Source organism: Hemitrygon akajei, chromosome 23 (genome assembly GCF_048418815.1).
Source record: "Hemitrygon akajei chromosome 23, sHemAka1.3, whole genome shotgun sequence".
Lineage (NCBI taxonomy): Eukaryota > Metazoa > Chordata > Chondrichthyes > Myliobatiformes > Dasyatidae > Hemitrygon > Hemitrygon akajei.
The window spans coordinates 30,418,697-30,442,840 of record NC_133146.1 but is presented as its reverse complement, the minus strand read 5'-3'; the positions used below and the strand labels follow the sequence as shown (position 1 = coordinate 30,442,840).

General features: G+C 42.1%; 1 protein-coding gene and 1 pseudogene across 2 annotated transcripts in view; one reads left to right on the top strand and one right to left on the bottom strand.

The window, feature by feature from the left end:
- pcdh15b (protocadherin-related 15b) overlaps window positions 1-24,144 on the bottom strand; it is a 1,734,278-nt gene that overhangs the window by 1,120,758 nt on the left and 589,376 nt on the right. The window lies entirely within an intron of this gene.
- LOC140715070 (sin3 histone deacetylase corepressor complex component SDS3 pseudogene) lies at window positions 4,880-5,814 on the top strand (annotated as a pseudogene).

The window sequence follows — 24,144 nt, the reverse complement described above, 5'->3', positions numbered from 1 at the left end:
GTAACATGGGATCAAGTCAAAAATGGTGATGTGTACAGGACTGATGAGTGACAAGATGAAATCTGAATGTAAGCTATCCAATAATATAAAAGGACACCATTTTTTAATTTCAGCTATTTAAAGAGTAAAAGAAATACAAAACTGGACCATTGGAAAATGAGGTCAGAGAAGTAGTAATGAGGGATAAAGAAATGGTAAACAAACATAAGTATTATGTGTCCGTCTTCACTGTGGAAGACACTGGCAGTATGCCAAAAATACAAGAGTATCAGGATCAAAAGAGAGTGTAGTTACTTTTACTAAGGAGAATGTGCTTAGCAAGCTGAAAGGTCTAAAGGTAGATAAGTCGCCTGGAGCAGATGGACCCAGAGTTCCGAAAGAGGTGGCTAGCTGAAGAGATTCTGGATTAGTAGTGATCTTTCAAGAAACACTAGATTCTGGAATGTGTCCGGAGGATTGCAAAACTGTAAATGTCACTCCACTTTTCAAGAAGGAAGGGAGACAGATACAAGGAAATTATAGGGCAGTTAGCCTGACTTTTGTAGATAGAAAGATGTTGGAGTCCATTATTAAGGATGAACTTCCAGGCTACTTGGAAGCACATGATAAAATAGGCCAAGTTAGCATGGTTTCCTTAAAGGGAGATCTTGCCTGATAAATTTGTTGGAATTCTTTGAGGAAGTAACAGGCAGGATAGACAAAGGAGAGTCAGTGGATGGTGTTTACTGCAATTTTGAGAAGGCCTCTGACAAGGTGCCTCTAATGAAACTGCTAAACAAGATAAGATCCCACAGTATTACAGAAAATATACCAGCACAGGTAGAAGATTGTCTACCTGATGCACCATCAATAACTCTCAGAGACAGGAAGTGAATGATAGGCTTTTATTAGCAGCAAAAAGGGAGCACGACATCTCGAAGACTGAGGAAGGAGCAGTGCCCCAATCGCCTTTATACAGGGATGTGTGGGAGGAGCCACAGGAGCAGTCAGCTGAGGGGCGTGTCCAGACTGGTATACATAGTTTACCACACTACCGAAGGACTTACAGATTGGGAGAATGGGCAAAGAAGTGGAAGATGGATTTTGCACTTTGGTAGAAGAAATAAAGGCATATACTATTTTCTAAACAGGAAGAATATGCAAAAATCAGAGGTGCAAAGAGACTTGAGAGACCTTGTGCAGGATTCCCTTAGGGTTAACTTGCAGGTGTTTAATGATTTTGAGCTTAGAAGAATGGAGGAGTGGGGAGATCTCATTGAAATCTATTAAATATGGAAAAATGTAGATTCAGTAGATGTGGAGAGGATGTTTCCAATAGTAGGGGAATCTAAAACCAGAGGCAACAGCCTCAGAAGAGTGGGATGTTCATTTAGAACAGAGATGAGGAGTATAACCAGAGTATAGTAAATCTATGGAATTCATCACCGTGTCATTTGATATAGTTAAAGTGGAGATTGATAGGTTCTTGATTAGACAGGGTGTCAAAGGTTACAGGGAGAAGGCAGGAGAACAGAGTTGAGAGGGGTAATAAAGCAGCCATGATAGAATGCCAGAGCAGACTTATAGTCCAAATGGCTAAATTCTGTTCCTATACCTTGTGGTATTATATAATTTAAAGCTGACATGTTTTACAGAGACTCATTAAACCAAGAGCAGGATACATACACCATAGAACACTATAGCACAGTACAGGCCCTTCAGCCCTCCAAGTTGTGCCGACCCATATAATCCTTAAAAAAAAGTACTAAACCCACACTACCCCATAACCCTCCATTTTTCTTTCATCCATGTGCCTGTACAAGAGGCTCTTAAATACCCCTAATGTTTTAGCCTCCACCATCATCCCTGGCAAGTCATCCCAGGCACTCACAACCCTCTGTGTAAAAAACTTACCCCTGGTGTCTCCCCTAAACTTCCCTCCCTTAATTTTGTACATATGCCCTCTGGTGTTTGCTATTGGTGCCCTGGGAAACAGGTACTGACTATCCACCCTATCTATGCCTCTCATAATCTTGTAGACCTCTATCAAGTCCCCTCTCATTCTTCGATGCTCCAAAGAGAAAAGTCCCAGCTCTGCTAACCTTACTTCATATGACTTGTTCTCCAAACCAGGCAACATCCTGGTAAATCTCCTCTGCACCCTCTGCATAGCTTCCACATCCTTCCTATAATGAGGTGACCAGAATTGAACACAATACTCTAAGTGCGGTCTCACCAGAGATTTGTAGAGTTGCAACATGACCTCTCTACTCTTGAACTCAATCCCCCTGTTAATGAAGCCTAGCATCCCATAGGCTTTCTTAACTACCCTATCAACCAGTGCAGCCACCTTGAGGGATGTATGGATTTGAACCCCAAGGTCCCTTTGTTCATCCACACTCTTAAGTAACTAACCATTAATCCTGTACTCAGTCTTCTGGTTTGTTCTTCCAAAATGCATCACCTCACACTTGTCCGGATTGAACTCCATCTGCCATTTTTCTGCCCAACTCTGCAGCCTGTCTATATCCTCTTGTAACCTTTGACAACCTACAGCTCCATCCACAACTCCTCCAATCTTCGTGTCGTCCGCAAACTTACTCACCCATCCTTCCGCCTCTACATCTAGGTCATTTATAAAAATCACAAATAGCAGGGGTCCCAGGACAGATCCCTGCGGCATTCCACTAATCACTGACCTCCAGGCAGAATACTTTCCTTCCGCAACTACCCTCTGCTTTCTTCCTTTAAGCCAATTTTTTATCCAAATAGTCAAGGTTCAACTTATCCCATGCCTCATGATTTTCTGGATGAGTCTCTCATGAGGGACCTTGTCAATTGCTTTGCTAACATCCATGTAGACCACATGCACTGCCCTACCCTCATCAATTTCTTTTGTTACCTTTTCAAAAAACTCAATCAGGCTCATGAGGCACAATCTTCCCTTCACAAAGCCATGTTGACTATCCATGAGTAGACTGTACTTCTCCAAAGGCTCGTAGATCCTATCCTTAAGAATCCTTTCCAGTAGTTTGCATACCACTGACGCAAGACTCACCAGTCTATAGTTCCCAGGTTTCTCCCTATTACCTTTTTTAAACAAGGGAACTACATTTGCCATTCTCCAGTCCTCCGGCACTTCCCCTGCAGCCAAAGAGGATTCAAAGCTAATGCTCCTGCGATCTCTTCTCTCAATTCCCACAGCAACCTGGGGTGTATCATATCCGGCCCTGGGGATTTATCAATCTTAATGTTTTTAAGATGATCCAGCACTTCTTCTTCCTTAATCTCCACATTGTCCAGCCCACAGGCCCGCTCTACTTCGACCTCATCCTGATCAAAATCCTTTTCACTTGTGAATACTGAAGCAAAGTATTCATTTAGGACTTCCCCAACCTCCTCTGCTTCCAAGCACATGTTGCCCTCTTTATCCTTTAGTCATCCCACCTTCGTTCTCGTCATCCTCCTATTCTTCACAAAGGCATAGAATGCCTTGGGGTTCTCCTTAATCCTATTTGCCACGGCCTTCTCATGCCCCCTTCGAGCTCTCCTGAGTCCTTTCTTTAGCTCCTTCCTGACTACCCTATATTTCTCAAAAGCCCCTCCTACTTCCTGCTTCTTATATCTACCATATGCTTCCTTTTTCCTCTTGACAAGTTGCCTCACATGTTTCCTCAGCCACGGTTCCCGTTTCCTACCATTTTTTCCTTGCCTCAGTGGGACAAACCTATCCTGAACCCAGCTCAAGTGGTCCCTAAACTTCTCCCACATTACTTCTGTGCTTTCCCCTTTGAACATCTGTTTCCAATTTACTCTCGCTAGTTCCTGCCTCATCCCTTCAAAGTTAACCCTTCCCCAGTTAAGCACTTTACCATTTCGTCTGATTTTATCCCTCTCCATAGCTATGCTGAAGCTAAGGGAGTTGTGGTCACTCTCACCAAAATGCTCCCCCACCAAGAGGTCTGTCACCTGACCAGGTTCATTACCCAGAACTAGATCCAGTATAGCCTTTCCTCTCATTGGCCGGTCCACATACTGTGTCAGGAATCCTTCTTGAACACACCTGACAAATTCAGCCCCATCTATCCCCTTGCAGTCAGGAGGTGCCAGTCAGGTGGCATGCACTGTGAAACCACACATAAAAACCTCCTGTGTGAAAAAGACCTTACCTTACAAAAGGTGCTGAACATTGCAATATCATTAGAAGCAGAAGCACAAGGTGCTTCAGAGATACTACAAATAAAATGTCACTGAACAGAAATGAAGGAAAGAAATGTTACCATTGTGGGAACATGCCACATGACCCAGAGGATTGTTGGTTTAAAGACAAAAAATGCAGTAACTGTGGCAAACAGGGCCACATTGGCAGAATATGCAAAGCTAGTAAACAGCAGAAAAGGGACAAAATACAGAAAAACAAGAAACCCCAGAAAGGAAAATACAACAATATACACAAAAAGAAAGAAAGCAGTTCTGATGAAAATGGCTCAGACAAAAGTGAATTGTCTTGTCTGCAACTTCACAGTGTGAAAGAGACAGATAATCGAAGAGTAATATGGATCACTCTACAAGTGGCAGGCGTGAGTTTGAAAATGGAGTCAAACACAGGCTCAGCTTTATTAGTGATCTCTGTACACGACTACAAATGACTGTTTTTTTCACATACCTCTGAAATGAACTAAACTACTGCTAAAGACTTACACAGGACAGAGAGTGCGTCCCAAAGATAAAATTGACGTGACAGTGACCTACGGAGATAAAACACAGCAGCTGAACCTCTATGTACTGAAAAATGGAGGACCACCATTACTGGAACGCAAATGGCTCAGGAAAATCCAGTGGGATTGGCATACCATTAAGGCACTAGATGTGTCAACAAGAGAGCAGCTCAGCGGGCAAGATGTCCACAGCTCTCCTCTCATCCATTGTCGACTATTACAACGACGATGAGGAGCTAGACAGCGTTGACGATGAGGACGAACGCAGTATCTTTGGCCGTGACTCAGGTGAAGATACAGAAGATACAAGGGAGACAGATATTGCCAATAAGCAGGATGATGAAGACTACCTGGAAGTAAAAGAGCAGATGTACCAGGAGAAATTGACATCTCTCAAAAGACAGCTACAGCAGTTAGAGGAAGGCATTTTGCAGGAGTATCAGAAAAGAATGAAGAAACTAGATCAACAATACAAGGAAGGAATACAAAATGCAGAGCTTTCTCTGCAACTGGCAACAGAACAAGTGGAAAAGAATTATATTAAAGAGAAGAAAGCAGCAGTGAAGGAATTTGAAGATAAAAAGATTGAGTTGGAAGAAAAGAAAAAGATGATTGAGAATGAGAGACTAACAATGGAACTCACAGGAGATTCTATGGAGGTAAAGCCAATAATGACTCGGAAACTGAGGAGGAGAACTAATGACCCTGTTCCAATTACAGACAAAAGACGAAAACCTGCACCTGCACCGTTAAATTACTTGTTAACAGATGAACTGATAATGGAAGATCTGTGAACTTTCAATAAGCTTAAATCTCCGAAAAAACCAACATATCCGTCTTCTCCTGAGCATCCTGCCAGCATTCTTGCTGAATCACCAGCACAAAGATATGAAGCACAAATAGAAGATGGAAAGTCATATTACGATAAGAGATGGTATCATAAAGGTCAGGCTATCTATTTGGAATCTAAGGAGAATATGAGGTTGACTGTGTAATTAGCTCAGTTGGAACAAATGAGATATGGGTAAGGAAGACAACTGATAGCACAAAGATGCGTATATATCTAGGACAGATGCACAGAGGAGTCTTCATTATATGGAGGTGAACTGCTGCCTAGAACTCTTAGCAAGTCGGATGTCCATGTTTTCTTAACTCCCTATGCTCAGAGATCAACTTTTCATGACTTTTACATGGAAATCTGTATTAAAACAAACAAGTTATTGACAGACATTACCTGGAGAGGCAGAGAAGATCCCCCTCCCCAGAGACCTGAGTCATAAATATGTCTTAGATCAAAAGTAAATAAAAGGACGTGTCATAATTTGATACTATTATGTTACTTTGTTACAATTTGATATTATTAAGTTATTAAGTAAACAGATGGTAGGCGTTTGTATGTTAAGGGTAAACATATTTGTTTAGCATAGTGCCGGAGTAAAAAAGTTGATACACTATTAAAATAAAAGGGTAGGAGTGTACCGTATAGCCTACAGTTTAATAAGGGACTACTTTATGTTTTAGTAACACATTGTTGAATGTGCTATTAGGCGCATATTGAGTGTGCGTTATTAGGTGTGTATTTATATGCACTTGTGTGTAAAGTTCGGATTCTGCCAGTAAAGAACCATGAAACTTAGCTCCCGTCTCCAGCATTTTCATTAATAGCATTGTTGTGTAGCCAGGACACATACACAACGAAAAGTAAAAGAGAAATTCATTGATAACTTTGTCAAGATTGGCACTTATGAAAATATAACACAATAAGTCCACAAAGCCGTTTTTATATTTTATATAAAACATAAAGAAAGTAAAATACAAATATAGTGCATTTTAATTGAAACAAGGTATTGTAACTGGAGATTGAAAGCCTGACATTCTTTGTAGTTTTTGGACATCTCATTCAAATCTTCTCACAAATGCTGCGGTGTTGCTTTTGTTACACTACACATATTATATTTTAATTATATTAAAAGTGTGCAATAATTTTATTAACTACATATGTATGATCAACAAGGGTAAGACAAAGACAGCTTTATTGCTTTATGGTGGCACATAAATTCAGAGTTGGAAATGATGGCGATCTCAAGCAATCTCATTATATATTCCAAAATATGAAAAATATCCAAAATCAGAAAGACTTTAGACCCCAAACAGCTTAGATAAGGGACACTCAACTTACAGTGTTAAAAAGGTAGCATTTGAAATTGAAATGCGAAAGTAAATTTCCACCTTAAATAAGACCATACGACATAGAAGCAGAATTAGGCCATTTGGCTCAGCAAATCTGCTTCACCATTCAGACAGACAGACAGACATACTTTATTGATCACAAGGGAAATTGGGTTTCGTTACAGCCGCACCAACCAAGAATAGTGAAGAAATATAGCAATATAAAACCATAAATAATTAAATAATAATAAGTTAATTATGCCAAGTGGAACTAAGTCCAGGACCAGCCTATTGGCTCAGGGTGTCTGACACTCCGAGGGAGGAGTTGTAAAGTCACAGGTAGGAATGACTTCCTATGATGCTCAGTGTTACATCTCGGTGGAATGAGTCTCTGGCTGAATGTACTCCTGTGCCTAACCAGTACATAATGGAGTGGATGGGAGTCATTGTCTAAGATGGCATGCAACTTGGACAGCATCCTCTTTTCAGACACCACCATCAGAGAGTCCAGTTCCACCCCCACAACATCACTGGCCTTACGAATGAGTTTGTTGATTCTGTTGGTGTCTGCTACCCTCAGCCTGCTGCCCTAGCACACAACAGCAAACATGATAGCACTGGCCACCACAGCCTCGTAGAACATCCTCAGCATTGTTAAAGGACCTCAGTCTCCTCAGGAAATAGAGATGGCTCTGACCCTTCTTGTAGACAGCCTCAGTGTTCTTTGACCAGTCCAGTTTATTGTCCATTCATATCCCCAAGTATTTGTAATCCTCCACCATGTCCACACTGACCCCTTGGATGGAAACAGGGGTCACTGTTGCCTTAGCCCTCCTCAGATCCACCACCAGCTCCTTAGTCTTTTTCACATTAAGCTGCAGATAATTCTGCTTGCACCATGTGACAAAGTTTCCCACCATAGCCCTGTACTTAGTCTCATCTCCCTTGCTGATGCATCCAACTATGGCAGAGTCATCAGAAAACTTCTGAAGATGGCAAGACTCTGTGCAGTAGTTGAAGTTCGAGGTGTAGATGGTGAAGAGAAAGGGAGACAGGACAGTCCCCTGTGGGGCCCCAGTGCTGCTGACCACTCTGTCTGACATACAGTGTTGCAAGCGCACGTACTGTGGTCTGCCAGTCAGGTAATCAATAATCCATGACACCAGGGAAGCATCCACCTGCATCACTGTCAGCTTCTCACCCAGCAGAGCAAGGCGGAAGGTGTTGAACGCACTGGAGAAGTCAAAAAACATGACCCTCACAGTGCTCACCGGCTTGTCCAGGTGGGCGTAAACATGGTTCAGCAGGTAGAAGATGGCATCCTCAACTCCTAGTCGGGGCTGATAGGCAAACTGGAGGGGGTCTAAGTGTGGCCTAACCATAGGCCGGAGCTGCTCTAGAACAAGTCTCTCCAGGGTCTTCATGATGTGGGAGGTCAATGCCACTGTAGTCATTGGAGCCACTGGAGTCAATCATGACTAATCCTTTTTTCCCTCCTCCTCAACCCCATTTCCCAGCCTTCACCCCGTAACCTTTGATGCCATGTCCAGTCAAGAACCTATCAATCTCTGCCTTAAATACACCCAACAACCTGGCCTCCACAGCTGCATATGGCAACAAATTACACAATTTCACCACCCTTTGGCTAAAGAAATTTCTCCACATCTCTGTTTTGAATGGATGCCCCTCTATCCTGACACTTTTTGTCCCTCTTCCCTCTAGGAGAAGGTTCAGGAGCTTGAAGACTCATACGGCCAGATTTGGGAACAGCTTCTTTCCAACTGTGATGAGACTGCTGAACAGATCCTGACCCAGATCTGGGCCGTACCTTCAAAATATCCGGACCTGACTTGCACTACCTTACTTTCCCTTTTCTATTTCTATTTATGATTTATAATTTAAATTTTTATTATATTTACTATTGATTTGTACTCCAGGGAGCGCAAAGTGCAGAATCAAATATCGCTGTGATGATTGTACGTTCCAGTATCAATTGTTTGGTGACAATAAAGTAATAAATATTATTTCTCCTGCCTCATTTTCTAGCAGTCCTATATCCACTCTCATCTCTTTTTTATTTTTTACATACCTGAAAGTTTTTACTAATAACTTTGATATTATATGCTAGCTTACTTTCATATTTCATCTTTTCCCTTCTAATGATTCTTTTATTTGCTCTCTGTAGATTCTGTAAAACTTCCCAATCCTCTATCTTCCCACTAATTTTTGCTTTGTTGTATGCCTTCTCTTTTGTTTTACATTAGCTTTGACTTCCCTTGTCAGACACCAAAATTTCCCTTACTCCACCAAAATACTGCTACATCAGACTTTACTTTCTCCCTATCAAATTTCAAGCTGAATTCAATCATATCATGATCACTGCCTCCTAAGGGTTCCTTCGGCTCCCTAATCGCCTCTGCTTCATTACATTAACACCCAGTCCTGTATAGCTGATCCCCTATTAGGCTCAACGACAAACTGCCCTAAAAGCCATCTCTTAGGCATTCAACAAACTCACTCTCCTGTGATCCATTACCAACCTGATTTTCCCAATCGACCTGCATGTTAAAATCTCCCATGACTATCGTAACATTACACTTCTGACATGTATTTTTGATTTCCTATTGTAATCTGTGGTCCACCTCCCAGCCACTGCTGTTTATAGTTTTGTCAACTTCTTCTGAAGACCTACAAACCTTAAGTTACACTGCTAATAACACAAAAGGAGCCCATATGGTCTATTTAATCCACAATACTTCTAGAGGAATCATTTCCATTAGTTCCATTCCCCACCTCTATATTTCCCTCTACCCCTGCAACTTATTCTCTCTCACAAGTACATCTTCAATGACTACACTGGATTTGAAGGGCTTGCTGGGCTAATTAAGAGCTGTCATTGGCTTAACGTAATGTGTGCAAACAGAATGGAAAAGAAGGCAAATTTATTTTGGTTTTTAATGACTATCTGCAAATTCATTGTCACTATTACTGATACTGTCTTTTCTTTCCTTCCAAATTTGTCTATGTTATATTAAACACCAGTATTTAAATTCCCCAGGCCGCACACACTTGTCTTCATTCATCAATCTGAGTTTCTGGATTGTTCACTGTACTACCATTTCCCAGAACTGTGTACAAATCCATTTTAATATATTAACAAATGGAAAGACAAGTTATATTTTAGGTTTTTGGACTTAGATGCTAACACTAAATGTCTGACCCAGCTTGAATAGATTGGAGGGCTCCAGGTAAATGGCTACTGTCAGTGAGGAATTTCCATGAATGAATATAAGCACAGCTTCAGGCATCAAATGCTATTTAATGACTAGCAAGAGGGCAACACAGTGGTGAGATTCAAGGGTCCCAGGATAGATAAGATTGACAAAAACAATACTGTGCAAAAGATCTGGACAGATAAAATTATTCTGTAAAGCGAAGATGCTTTCAAAAATAATGGAATGAAAAGTTTCTAAATATATCAAAAAATTACTATAAAGAGCATAAACAGTAAAAAATTGAATTAAATCAACATTTGGTGTGACCACCCTTTGCCTTAAAAACTGCATCAATTCTCTTAGGTACATTGCCGTGCAGTTTCATAAGAAAATTGCCACAATCCTTCTGCAGACTTTGGTTGTCTCAGTTGCTACTGCTACTGTGTCTCTGGGTAATCCCGAACAGCCTCAATGATGTGGAGATCAGGGCTCTGTGAAGGCCATACCACATGTTTCAGAATTCCTTTGTCTTCTTTTCACTGAAGATCGTTCTTTATGCCCAAGACCCATGTGTTTGGGGGTCACTGTCCTGCTGCAGAATGAAGCTGGGACTGACCAGACGCCTCCCTGATGGCATTGTGTAATGGATGACAATCTGCTCATACTTCTCAGCATTGAGGATTCCATTAATTCTGACCAGATTACTAATTCTGTTTTCAGAAATTCAGCCCAACACCTTCAGGGAATCTCCACCGTGCTTCGCTGTTGACTGAAGATATGTTATACTCTCCAGCTCTTCTACAGACAAACTGCCTCTCGTTTGATCCAAAAATAGTTTAGCGCTCCAGTCGTGCTTTTGTACACAGCTGCATCTCTTGGCTTTGTTTCCTCTTTGGAGGAATGCCTTATTGGCAGCAATTCTTCCATTTATATCACTTCTGACAAGACTTATCTGGAGAGTACAAGGTTCCACTGGTCTTTGTGGGTTCAGAACTGATGGCAATGCTGAACTTCTGATTTGGAAGGGACATCAGTTTGATGTATCTCTCATCTGTTGCACTTAGGTTCCATGCCAACCACTGTGTTTCTGGTTTTGACCCTTCCCCGCTTGTTTGTGCTTCTTCAGAAGAGCTTGGAAAACACATCTTCAAACTTCTGTCTGTCACACAATTTCTGCTGGAGAGAAACCTTGCTGATGTAGGGTGACCAGTCTTCTTGCTGTGTTCTCTCTTCTCCCATGGTGTAAGAATTGATCATTTGAAGGTTAAACTGTCACATCTGCCACACTTGCACCTTTTATTTTGGTTGTCCTTCACTGAGCTTAATTCATTCTACATACTTTTCCAGTTCATTTAATCAATTTAGTTCATTCAACTCATTAAGTCATTGATCATATGCACCAGTATGTATCTTTGTTTACTCAGGTGCTGAGCTATGTACCTACAAAGTAATCAAGTTTTTACTTGAAAAGTGATCTATATTGTGGTGAGAATTTGGTCCCTGATGACAGAGAAGAAAGCTCATTTCACTCAAAAGCTGTTTTTATTGCAACAAGCACAAACACAGACTGGGTGCTCTGACGGAAAGAGAACCCACTCAGTCACATAGAGATGGGGGAGGTGATTTACACACACAGTTACAGTCGGGGTGATCCACAGAAACACATGCGAATAACTGTATAAACTGAGCTAAAACGTAACAATAAATGAACTTGAACATCCCTCCATAATCCCATGAAAGCATTTTAAAACAAGAACAATAATTAGTGTTGGCCCCTAGAAATACTGGGGCGGGCTGTCAATCATGCCCCTCCCCCACCCCCCAGAGCTTTACAATATGTTACTTAACAAAATGCCATAACTTCTCTGTAACATTTAATATTTTGGAAGATTAATGATTAGAAATCTAAAATATACTCTTTTCTACTGATACACTAATACAGACAAAAAATATATATTGAAAACAAACTTTATAGAAAGAATCCCAAGATGCAGAGACTTTTCCACAGTACTGTAGCTATTACTGTAGGTTAATGTGATTGGCAGATTACAGAATTCATAACCACCAACATTGGTTTGGGGTTCACTTTAAGAGGCTGGTCTGATGTGATGAGATAACTAAGTAAAGGGTTTACCATGCTTTGTGTTCAGATTTATGGTGTTCAATAAATGAGTTGCTACACTTTTTCTGAAACATAAAATGCCTCCGCCGTTTCATTTGTGAAAACCTACATTGGTAACCCCGATGCTCTAGGACAATTCCAGAGTTATTGAACATGTAGTCCAATCCAGTCGTTCTGAAACTGCTGGAAATTTAGGAGCAAAATGCCATCACTTGGTTCGCGCAAACCAAAGCCCACTTCATGCTGTGAGAAATCCACACCACCAGATATTTCTATATAGTAGCATCACTCAGTAATTTCATCGCTGTGAGTGTGATGTGTCTATTACAACACCTGCCTGAACATAAATATCAATCGCTGAAAACTCACCTTTTGCAGACTTTTGGACTATCGGAGTCTGAGCATGCCAAACAGTTGCTCTCCTTGCCCAGCCTCAGTGACATTAAGCCTTCAGAGTTAATGGACCACATGCTGTCTCTCCTGGGAAATCACCATCTTTATTTTATTTTTAATCTCTTCATGTTTGCATAGCCCTTGCTAATGCACCCATGAAGAACTATAGGGAACTTGCTAAAAAAAAAGCTGATAGTCTACACCCAGCGAAGCAGTGGTGAATCATTCCTCCTCCTTTCTCAACCTCAATAAGCCTGGTCAGCAAGGCTCCCAACATAAGGAAGCCTGCAGCTGAGAAACAGATAATGTTGGGCCCTATATTTTTACCATGCTTGCTTTGGTATGAACACTAGAAAATGCCCACCACCTTATACTTTTGACAGTGCCAATGTATTGGGACATCAGAGGTCTGTGAACACTGTGGGGTTTCAGCTGCCAGGAATCACTACTGTTCACTACGGACACCCTTTCAGGGCAATGGCCCAGAACCTCAGTTAGGCTACCTCACACCAAGGTGTATCACCCCACAGTCCAATGGCTTATGTGAGCAGTTTCACCACTCCTTAAAGGCTGCTCTGAGAGCTTCCCTGACAGATGAGTTTTGGCATTAACGTCCCTCGTCCATCCTCAGAACAGCTCCAAAAGATGACCTGCAGTTGTCCACAGCTGAATTAGTATATGGGCAGCTGTTACAAGTGCCAGATCATTTTAGTCCTGGTATCATGACCGCCTGGTTGGCTTCGCAATAGTGTTCCACCCTCCTCAGTAAATTCAATTCCTTTGCACCTATCCCTATCTCCCAACATGGCGGACAGCACTCTTGAGTTCATGCTGACCTACAATCCATCTCGTTTGTTTTTGTCTGCCATGCTGCACAGCAACATCCCCTTAGGCTCCCTTATGATGGCCCGTTCCACATTTTGGAATGGAAATAAAAGTTTTTATCTTAGACAAGAGTGGTAAACGTGTATATATTTTGGTAGATTGCTTAAAACTGGGCCCAAAGATTTGGAGGATTCAGCTACCTTGGCCCTGCTGTCACAACATGACCTTAAGCATCTTTCCCCCTACATTACCATTGTGCAAAGTAACACTCAGTAAGCAAAGCCAAAAACAATGAAGCAAGATCTTGGACTATTCTCTTCCATCTCATTAGATGTTAATACTGCACCTGTAGCAACCAACACTTAGCTGCAGGCATTCTGGCATTCTGTGTTCTGAACTATACTGTGGTCCACTTACTAATCTGACATTACAGGAAGAAAATCCACAGAGCAACAGACTTGTTTTTTATATGCATCGAGTAACGGCTCTGTGATCTTGTTTTTGTGGGAAGGTGTTAAATCTTTATCCAGAATTGGAGCCCTGAATCTTCAAAATATTCCTGTAGGAGCAAGGTATCCTTTTTCTACCTGTAGGAGCCGTGTACAGGCAGTCCTTGGATTACGAACAAGTTCCGTTCCTGAGCCCATCTTTAAGTCGGATTTGTACGTAAGTCAGAACAGGTACATCTGGTATTATTTAGTGTCAGTTAGTCAAACGTTTGTCTTAGTATATAGTATATGTTTTAATTTTCTATGCATATAAAACACTTAATAAACATGTGTATTTCAATAATTAAACTATTGCATTGCTTAGTAATAATTGTAGCTTTCATCGGGGCAGGGCCTTTCACATGCTCCATTATTCTCCTTTATCCTTTACCTGCATCCTTTATTAACCTAGCTATTGTTCACGATCGCACTTAATAAAAAAAATACAGCAGTAGCCATGGGCGACGGATCTTGTGCTGCTCCGGGTCCTAAAGTCCACCTGCACTGAGACAGGTTAAATGGGAAAAGTGGAGGCGGTGCTGACTGGAAAAGTGGGTGTCAGGGTGAATCTTGCTAAGAAGTATTTAAGCCAAATACAAAGTAACACACTCAACACAGTGTTAATGGCAACGACTTAAACTGGCGGACGGCGTCATGATCTGACATAAAATGGCAGATGGTGTTCTCCTCCCTCCATTCATAAGTACGAGTTGTCCATAAGTCGGATGTTCGTAACTTGGGGACTGCCTGTATCTACTTACTGTCTGTAATGCACTTTATGGCGCATTTATTATGGTAATCCCTCATGTGGGTTGGGGCATGGTAGAAGTGAATGAGTATAGTTACGTATTCACACTTTGTTTTGGTTAGTTGTTTAGTTTCATCTAGTTGAAAGTTAGAGGCAGCAGAGAATGATATTTTTTGCTGACCACTAACTGGAATGCTTAGTTATACTAACTAGAATGCTAATTGGAATGTTATTAGACTGGTTATTACACTAACTTCACTAAGTTATGCTATTCAACTGTTAATTACCCTATTATACCTCTTAGTGTCGTTAATATCACTACTAGACTGCTAATGAGATAGTTATATTGCTAATTTTGCTTTTTTATCACTACACAATCATTCATCATTGCTGCTTTCACAATAAAGAATTGAACGTACCTTTTTTTTACATTTGGAAATTCATTCTTTGGAAGCACATCATAATGTATCGATAATTCTGGCTTTGTCTCTCAATGATTTTAGTTTGTTTTCAATTAACTGCTACACTTGCTCAACAAAACAAAAAGCTATACCAAATGAACACTACGGCAAAGGATTGGGCAAACTGGAGCAGCTTACCACAAATAACCAACCTTTCTTTGATTCATACAGTGTATTTGTGGTTTGAACATATTTTTAAATGGTCAGCACTGCATGTCCATTAGGGACTGTTGTCGACTGTGTGATGTTTGCCTCAGAGTTTGTTGCTTTGTTTTACTGAAGTGCTGAAATGCTTCAGCTGCTGACGTTTCAATTGAAGGCTGTATGTTCTACTACTACGTTGACTTAGGCCTAGGGAGCCGGCATCGGGCACAATGCCTTACAAGGCACAAAACGAAAGACTGTGTGGTGCGCCACTCCTCACACAGACAATATGTTTGGACTGGTTTAAGTGCTGTGGATGTGCAGACAGCTTTTTAGTTGCCTACATTTATTGAATTAAATATTGGCGATGCTGCGGATGAACAAAGAGTTAATTGCAAATTATGCATCTAGCGAAAGTAACATGAGTGCATCGAAACCAGAACTCGCGGCAACATCCAAGGAATCTAGGCTTGCAAAAGAGAAATTAAAGCTAAAGCTAATCTAATCTAGTCTTTAAAAGGAGTAGGAAACAAATGTGAACAAAATTAAGATTTAATACCATCAATTAGTAATCTTATGAAAATTAAAGAAAATGCATTACAAGTGTAATCTTATCTTGAGGACTTAACTAATCTCTGAACCTACTGCTAGGCAACATAACATGCCAATGTCATTATAAGGCAAACTTCCCTGAATGTAGTCAGGATGAACCTGGTTTGTCAAGAGAAGACCACAAGTTTATGGAGCTGATTCCAAGTTCTGCAAAGCTGCTGAATGGCCACTACCAGGTTAATTTACCTTTCCCAGAAAGAAGGTTAACATGCCACGTAATAGGAAGATTGTTGATCAGCGTGTTCTACACCTAAGGAAGAGATTTAGGAAGGATTTTGTCATTTCCCACTGACTACACAGCTTTCATGAAAGATGTCATCTCCAAAGGTTATGATGAAAGAGTGCCAACAGGAGATCTGGAACACAGTATTGGGAAAATCTGGTATATTCCACATCATGGTGTTTATCACCCCAGAAAAGTGAAACTTCATGTTGTGCTTGACTGTGCAGCGACACTTCAAGCATTATCACTTAATGCTCAGATTTTACAGGTACCAGATTTTGCTAGCTATCTGTTTGGAGTCATAACCAGATTCAGAAAAGAACCAGTAGTGATTATGGCAGATGTTTAAAGTATCAGTGGAAGAAGCAGATCTGCTGAGGACTCTTTGGTGGTCTGATGGTGACCACAGCCAAGGTATGGTGGACTTTGTAATGGTGGTACATTGCTTTGGGGCAACTTCATCTCTGAGCTGTCCAACGTTCTTTCTTAGGAAATGCACAAGGAGGCAACAACTTCTGAGAAAGCTGCAATGTCTCTTTATCATGACCTTGTATACACTTGTGCTAAAGGTGGTTCTCAACTCACAAAATGGATAAGACATACTGTGCTATCTGTGATACCAGAAGATCAAAGAGTGAAAGACATGAAGGATTTGGATTTGGATCAAGGTATTCCTTTGGTGGAGAGAGTACTGGGTGTGCAATGGTGCATTCAGTCTGATACTTTCAACTTTAAGATCACAATCCAAGATACACCACTCACCAGAAGTGGTAGGATCCTCTCCATAAGTTCCATCTATGATCCTTTGAGAATCTTGCAAGTCCGATGGTGTTATCTGCTAAGATCCTACAAGATCTATATAAGAAAGGGCTGGGCTGAGCTGGGATGATACTATACCAACATCAATTGCTCATGAGTGGACAAGCTGGCTGGAGGAACTCTGCCACTTGGAAGACTTCAAGATTGTTAGATGTTTGAAACCCCTGGATTTTGAAAAGGTTCCTGCTGCACAGTTACACCATTTTGCAGACACAAGCAAAGATGGCTATGGTGCTGTGACTTACCTATTGCTGCACAACAGCACTCTCAGGTGCAGAGTGCTTTTATCATGGGAAGATCTAGAGCAGCTCCATTTAAGTTAATTTCAATCCTTCATATAGAACTCACCACTGCTATGATGGGAAGCCATATGGACACGTGAACGGAAGAGTCGCAGATGCAGCTTCATAACTTGGTGTTTTGGACTGATAGTGCTTTTGTACTGAAGTAAATGAAAAACAAAACTTCCAAATTCTGAACTTCTGTTGTAAACAGAGTTTCAGAAATTCTTATGGTCTCATAAGCATCTAAATGGAGGTACATAAACACTACAAGCAACCCAGCATATGTGGCCTCTAGAATGTTGACAGTGAAAGTATTCCTGAAGAATAAAGCATAATGCAGGTGTGAGGGCCTCAGTATCTTCTTCAGTCTGAAAGGGAATGATCTGGGAATCCCTACTGTTCTGGAGAACTTCTGCAGGTTGATCCAGAAGTCAAGAATGTTACAAATGCCATGCAGATTGATGAAGAGGTGGACACAGCAACATGTATAATTCATCATTTGAGGAAGACAGTGACCAGGATTCTTAGATTTAAGAAACTGTTCTTGTTTCTTAGTCAGTTGAGGAAGCAATTGAACATTGCGCTTGCTCAGTCTGACTTGGATGAAAAACAACAAGAGTATTCTTTTGAGAGAAAGATTGAGAAGCCCAAATGTCAGACCAGCCAAGATTTTCTCTCAGTGGAGGAAAACAGAAAGGCTGAAATGGAGATCATTAGGTTTTGCCAAAGACAGATTTCCAGATGAATTCTCAAGTATCCAAAGGGGAGAAAGTGTGAAAAGGAAGAGCCATATTTTCAAGCTCAATCTAGTATTTGAAGATGGTATCTTGAGAGTTGGTGGATAGGGCAGCCATGCCTGAAGAGTCTAAACATTCTGCTATACTGGTAAAGGATCGTAATATCTCAGACATCGTTCTGAGACATGCACATAAAGAGGTGGAACATGGTGGCTATAACCACATTATCCGTGTTGCACCAAAAATACTGGGTTCCTGGTGCTAGTACAGCTCTAAAAAGAATCCTATCTAAGTGAGTTGTTTGTCAATAATAGTACACAACTCCAGGATACCAGCACATGGCAGATCTATCTCTGGACAGGGTCTCTCCAGACGAATCTCTGTTTATACCTGTTGGAATGGACTACTTTGTACCTTTTGAGGTAAAGAGCCAGAAGGAGTACAGTGAAGAGGTATGGGGTCATCATATTGACCTGTTCCGCTGTACAAGATGTTCACATCTTGAAGAGAATTTGTGCAGCAGGTCTGCACCAAGACAAAGACCAGCTGTCTCGACAGGCCTATAACCATGACCTGTCTTATACATGAAGCTTCATGACTTTGACTTGACTTGCTGACTTGAAAGAGGTGGTAAAGATCACTCTGTACTGGACTAAGTGCTGGTAAGCTCTGGCCTAGATGACTGTTACATGACTTGACTGGAAGAAGAAAGAAGAAAGAGGATATTTGTATAAATGTTAAGGTGCTTGTCCTTGAAAGTTTCATGTCTCCTGTTTCAGTAGTGAGTACTTGTAATTATTATAGTGTAATAATATGGGGCTCAGATGTGGAAGCCATGTATCTATTTTCCATCTTTATCGCATTTTGGGGCACATCTATTATAGTAATCTTTTACGTGGTTGAAGCAAATGTATATATTTACATATCCACATTTTGTTCTAGTTAGTTGTTTAGTTTAGTTTAGTCTAGTTGAAAGTTAGAGGCAGCCAGGAATGATACTTTTGACTGTTAATTAGTACATTTAGTTATGCTAACTAGATCGCTAATTGGAACATTATTAGACTGCTTATTACGCTAACTTCTCAGAGTTATGCAATTTGGCTGCTAATTACACTACTGTAACTTAGTATCACTAATAACACTTATTTAATTTTGTAGCTTTTTTATCACTACAAGATCATTTGCCTTTGCTGGTTTCGTAATAAAGGATTGAATGTACTTTGTTCAATTTGGAAATTTGTTAGTTGGAAGCGCATCATACGGCGTTGATTGCCCTGGCTTAGTCTCTCAGTGGTTTTGGTTGCTTTCAAATAACTGATACAATTCCTATGTAAAATTGAGATAATATCATTATCTTGGAAAGGTCATCTTTTTCTTAGAACATTAAACTGGATCATGTCTACTTTCTAATAAGATGTTGATTATCTTTGCTATATGTAAAAAGATGGGTACATTCCCTCCTTGAGCACATCTCTCTTCAAAAAGTACTTTATTGGTTGTGAGCTACTTTGGGACAACTTGAATAATGTTGTGGAAATGTACATTATTTTATTGACATCTACAAAGCTTTTCAGAACCTCAAAATATTGTGAAGGACTTCACAGGAAACTTATATCCAGCAAAGTTCCATAAATTGTCCTGATGAAAAGGTCAACTGTTTACTCCTCTCCATAGATGCTGAATTTCTCCAGCAGTTTGTATGTTGCTCCTATAAGTTGTAATGTGATACAGTAAGATGTAAATGTTCACATGAATAGTCTTTGATCTGCCCTGCTGATTGCTTCAAGCACTTTCTTCTTTCACACAAGTTTCTATTTATGGCCATTAACTGCCCTGAACAATTACCCTTTGAACATTGTTCTGCAAAAAAAATGAAGTTTAGTACTAGCCCTGATTACCGTATATTCCAGAGTATAAACTGACCCAGAGTATAAGCCGACCCCCCATTTTCAAGGTTAAAAAAGTGAATTTTTCGTGTCATGTTTGTATAAGCCGATCCCTTCTGTAGAGGTTTTGGATTTAACCAGAAAAGATCACAAGATCTCACATGCTGGTACTCAGCTTTGCTGTATCCGGATGAGGGATATTTTGTGAACCAGTACCTGCTAAGAAAATAGGCCTACACATTGTAGAGTATTATAAGTGAATTCTTAATAAATAAATCAGGGAGGGAAATTTTGGATTAGGTTTCCAATGGAACAGAATCCTCTGAAATGTAACCCCCGTGAAACCATTTAGCGCCCATCGTAATCTCATTAAAACATAACACGGGGTGGCGGGATCAGTACGTCTACTCAGTATTGAGTTTGCGACCGCCGGGTACAAAAGATTAAAACAAATGCGATATGATGTTGGCTTCAAGCTGAAGGTTGTTGATTTTGCTAAAGGAACGAATAACTGCAGCTGCTAAGAAGTTTAGTGTAAACAAGAAACAAGTGAGAGAGTGGAGAAAGGCAGAGGAGATGCTGAGGTAAATGCCAAAGACGAAATGTGCAAACCACATGCCATTGCCAGTGGCCAGAACTCAAAAAAAAAGTTTTAGAGTGGGTGAATCACTAGCAATCATCTGGAATCATTGCTACCAGAGAAATGATTCGAGTTCAAGCATTGAAATGGGATGAAAAACACCGTGAGGTCAGCGAAAATTTCAAAGCTACGCAAAGTTGGTGCACCCGATTTACGAATAGACGTGATCTTGTGTTGAGACAAAAAACAAAGATTGCTCAGAAAATTCCCCCGGGGTGTTGTTTACGTCCAAAAATGCTGCTGGATGGATGAAGCCGGTTGCTTGAAGTGGGTTAAAGAGGTGTGGCGTCGATGTCCTGAAGGTTTTGGGAAGGAAAAGTCGCTACTTGCCTGGGACGTGTTCAAAGCACACTTGTCAGGTGAGATAAAAGCAGCATTGAAAGCTGAAAATACGGACATTACAGTCATCCCTGGTGGTTTGATCTCCGTGCTCCAGCCACTAGATGTGAGTTTAAACAAACGATTCAAAGAATTCATGCATCGACAGTGGAACGAATTTGACTCAAAGACAGTCAATAAATACGACCTGTCTTCCATGTATTCATTTTTCCAAAGTTGGCACCCTCTGTATAAGCCGACCCCCTATTTTAGGACCAAAATTTAGGGTCAAATTCTCGCTTATGCACCGGAATTTACCGTATCTATACAAAATGTTTGAAGATTCTGACATTCTGATTCATGGTCTAATGTGTACCAAGGTAGGCAGAATTCAAATGATGGAAACAACTTCAAGAAAGGAGCTTAGCTTCTTCAAACACAAGGAAATCTGTAGAGAAGGCATCACTGGCAGCGATTGTGCAACCACCGACTGCGACTCCAGGCCGGGTCTTCACATGCTGCGATTGTGACTCCCGTCTCCCCTTCCCCCACCACCACTCTGCAATCCCCTCTCCCTCAGATCCCATTGTCAGCTCCTGGGCCCTCAGAGGTTCCAACTTCCTCTCACCCCAACCCTTCCCTCTCCACTGACACTACCAGCCACCCTCCCACCTCTGATCCCATCTCTCATCCGTACCGGGTCTTTACCATTCCCTCCAACCTTCAACTCTCTGAGGCAGAGTGCTCTGTCCTCAGTAAGGGCCTCACCTTTGTCCCCCTTCGCCCACACCTCAGTGAGTTCCGCGTACACCATGACGCTAAACTCTTCTTCCGCTGGCTCCGTCTCCGAGCTTACTTCTTTGGCAAGGACTCTCCTACCCCCACCAATGACCCCTTCTCCCGTCTTCAACCCTCCTCCTCTTCATGGACACCCCGCTCTGGTCTTCTGCCTGCTCTGGATCTCTTCATTGCTAATTGCCGACGGGACATCAACCGTCTCGACTTCACCACACCCTGTTCCAATTCCAACCTCACTCCTTCCGAACACTCTGCTCTCCGCTCCCTCCGCACCAATCCCAACCTCACTATAAAACCCGCTGATAAGGGGGGAGATGTTGTTGTCTGGCGTACTGACCTCCACCTGGCCGAGGCACAGCGACAACTCTCTGATACCCCCTCTTACTTACCCCTTGATCATGACCCCACTAAGGAGCACCAGGCCAATGTCTCCTATACCATCACCAACCTTATCAGCTCTGGGGATCTCCCATCCACTGCCACCAACCTCATAGTTCCCACACCCCGCACTTCCCGTTTCTGCCTCCTACCCAAAATCCACAAACCTGCCTGTCCAGGTAGACCCATTGTCTCAGCTTGCTCTTGCCCCACCGAACTCATTTCTGCATACCTTGACACTGCCTTATTCTCCCCTTGTTCAATCTCTTCCCACCTATGTTCGTGACACTTCTCACGCTTTGAATTTTTTCAATGATTTTAAGTTCCCTGGCCCCCACCACCTTATTTTCACCGTGGACGTCCAGTCCCCATATACCTCCATCCCCCACCCGGACGGTCTCAAAGCTCTTCGCTTCTTTTTGGATTCCAAACCTAACCAATTTCCCTCTACCACCACTCTCTTCCGTCTAGCGGAATTAGTACTTACTCTCAATAATTTTTCCTTTGGCTCCTCCCACTTCCTCCAAATGCATAGGTCCCAGTTATGCCTGCCTTTTTGTTGGCTTTGTGGAACAGTCCATGTTCCAAGTCTATACGGGTATCCGTCCCCCTCTTTTCCTTCGCTACATCGACGACTGCATTGGCGCTGCCTCCTGCACGCATGCTGAGCTCGTTGACTTCATTAACTTTGCCTTCAACTTTCACCCTGCCCTCAAATTTACCTGGTCCATTTCCGACACCTCTCTCCCCTTTCTTGATCTTTCTGTCTCCTTCTCTGGAGACGGCTTATCTAGTGATATCTACTATAAGCCTACAGACTCTCACAGCTACCTGGACTATTCCTCTTCCCACCCTGTCTCTTGCAAAAATGCTATCTCCTTCTCACAATTCCTCCGTCTCCACCACATCTGCTCTCAGGATGAGGCTTTTCATTCCAGGGCGAAGGAGATGGCTTCCTTTTTTAAACAAAGGGGCTTCCCTTCTTCCACCATCAACTCTGCTCTCAAACACATCTCTCCCATTTCCCGCACATCTTCCCTCACGCCATCCGCCCACCACCCCACTCGGGATAGGGTTCCCCTTGTCCTCACCTACCACCCCACCAGCCTCCAAGTCCAACGTATAATTCTCTATAACTTCCACCACCTCCAACTGGATCCCACTACCAAGCACATCTTTCCCTCCCCCCCTCTTTCTGCTTTCTGCAGGGATCGCTCCCTACGCAACTCCCTTGTTCACTCGTCCCCCCCATCCCTTCCCACTGATCTCCCTCCTGGCACTTATCCTTGTAAGCAGAACAAGTGCTACACCTGCCCTTACACTTCCTCCCTCACCACCATTCAGGGCTCCAGACAGTCCTTCCAGGTGAGGCGACATTTCACCTGTGAGTCGGCTGGTGTGGTATACTGCGTCCGGTGCTCCCAGTGTGGCCTTTTATATATTGGTGAGACCCGACGCAGACTGGGAGACCATTTCGCTGAACACCTACGCTCGGTCCGCCAGAAAAAGCAGGATCTCCCAGTGGCCACACATTTTAATTCCACATCCCATTCCCATTCTGATATGTCTATCTATGGCCTCCTCTACTGTCAAGATGAATCCACACTCAGGTTGGAGGAACAACACCTTATATACCGGCTGGGTAGCCTCCAACCTGATGGCATGAACATTGACTTCTCTAACTTCTGTTAATGTCCCTCCTCCCCTTCTTACCCCATCCCTGACTTATTTAGTAGTTTGTTTTTTTTCTCCCTCTCTGCCCATCACCCTGCCTGTTCTCCATCTCCCTCTGGTGCTCCCCCCTCCCCCTTTCTTTCTCCCGAGGCCTCCCATCCCATGATCCTTTCCCTTCTCCAGCTCTGTATCACTTTCACCAATCACCTTTCCAGATCTTAGCTTCATCCCACCCCCTCCGGTCTTCTCCTATCATTTCGCATCTCCCCCTCCCCTCCTACTTTCAAATCTCTTAGTATCTCTCCTTTCAGTTAGTCCTGACGAAGGGTCTCGGCCTGAAACGTCGACAGTGTTTCTTCCTATAGATACTGCCTGGCCTGCTGTGTTCCACCAGCATTTTGTGTGTGTTGTTTTAGCTTCTTCAAATCATTTTTATTTACCTACAACACACTTACTTTTAATTACAGCTGAATCAGCAATTCAGGAACCCATTTCAATATGTTCACATCTTAG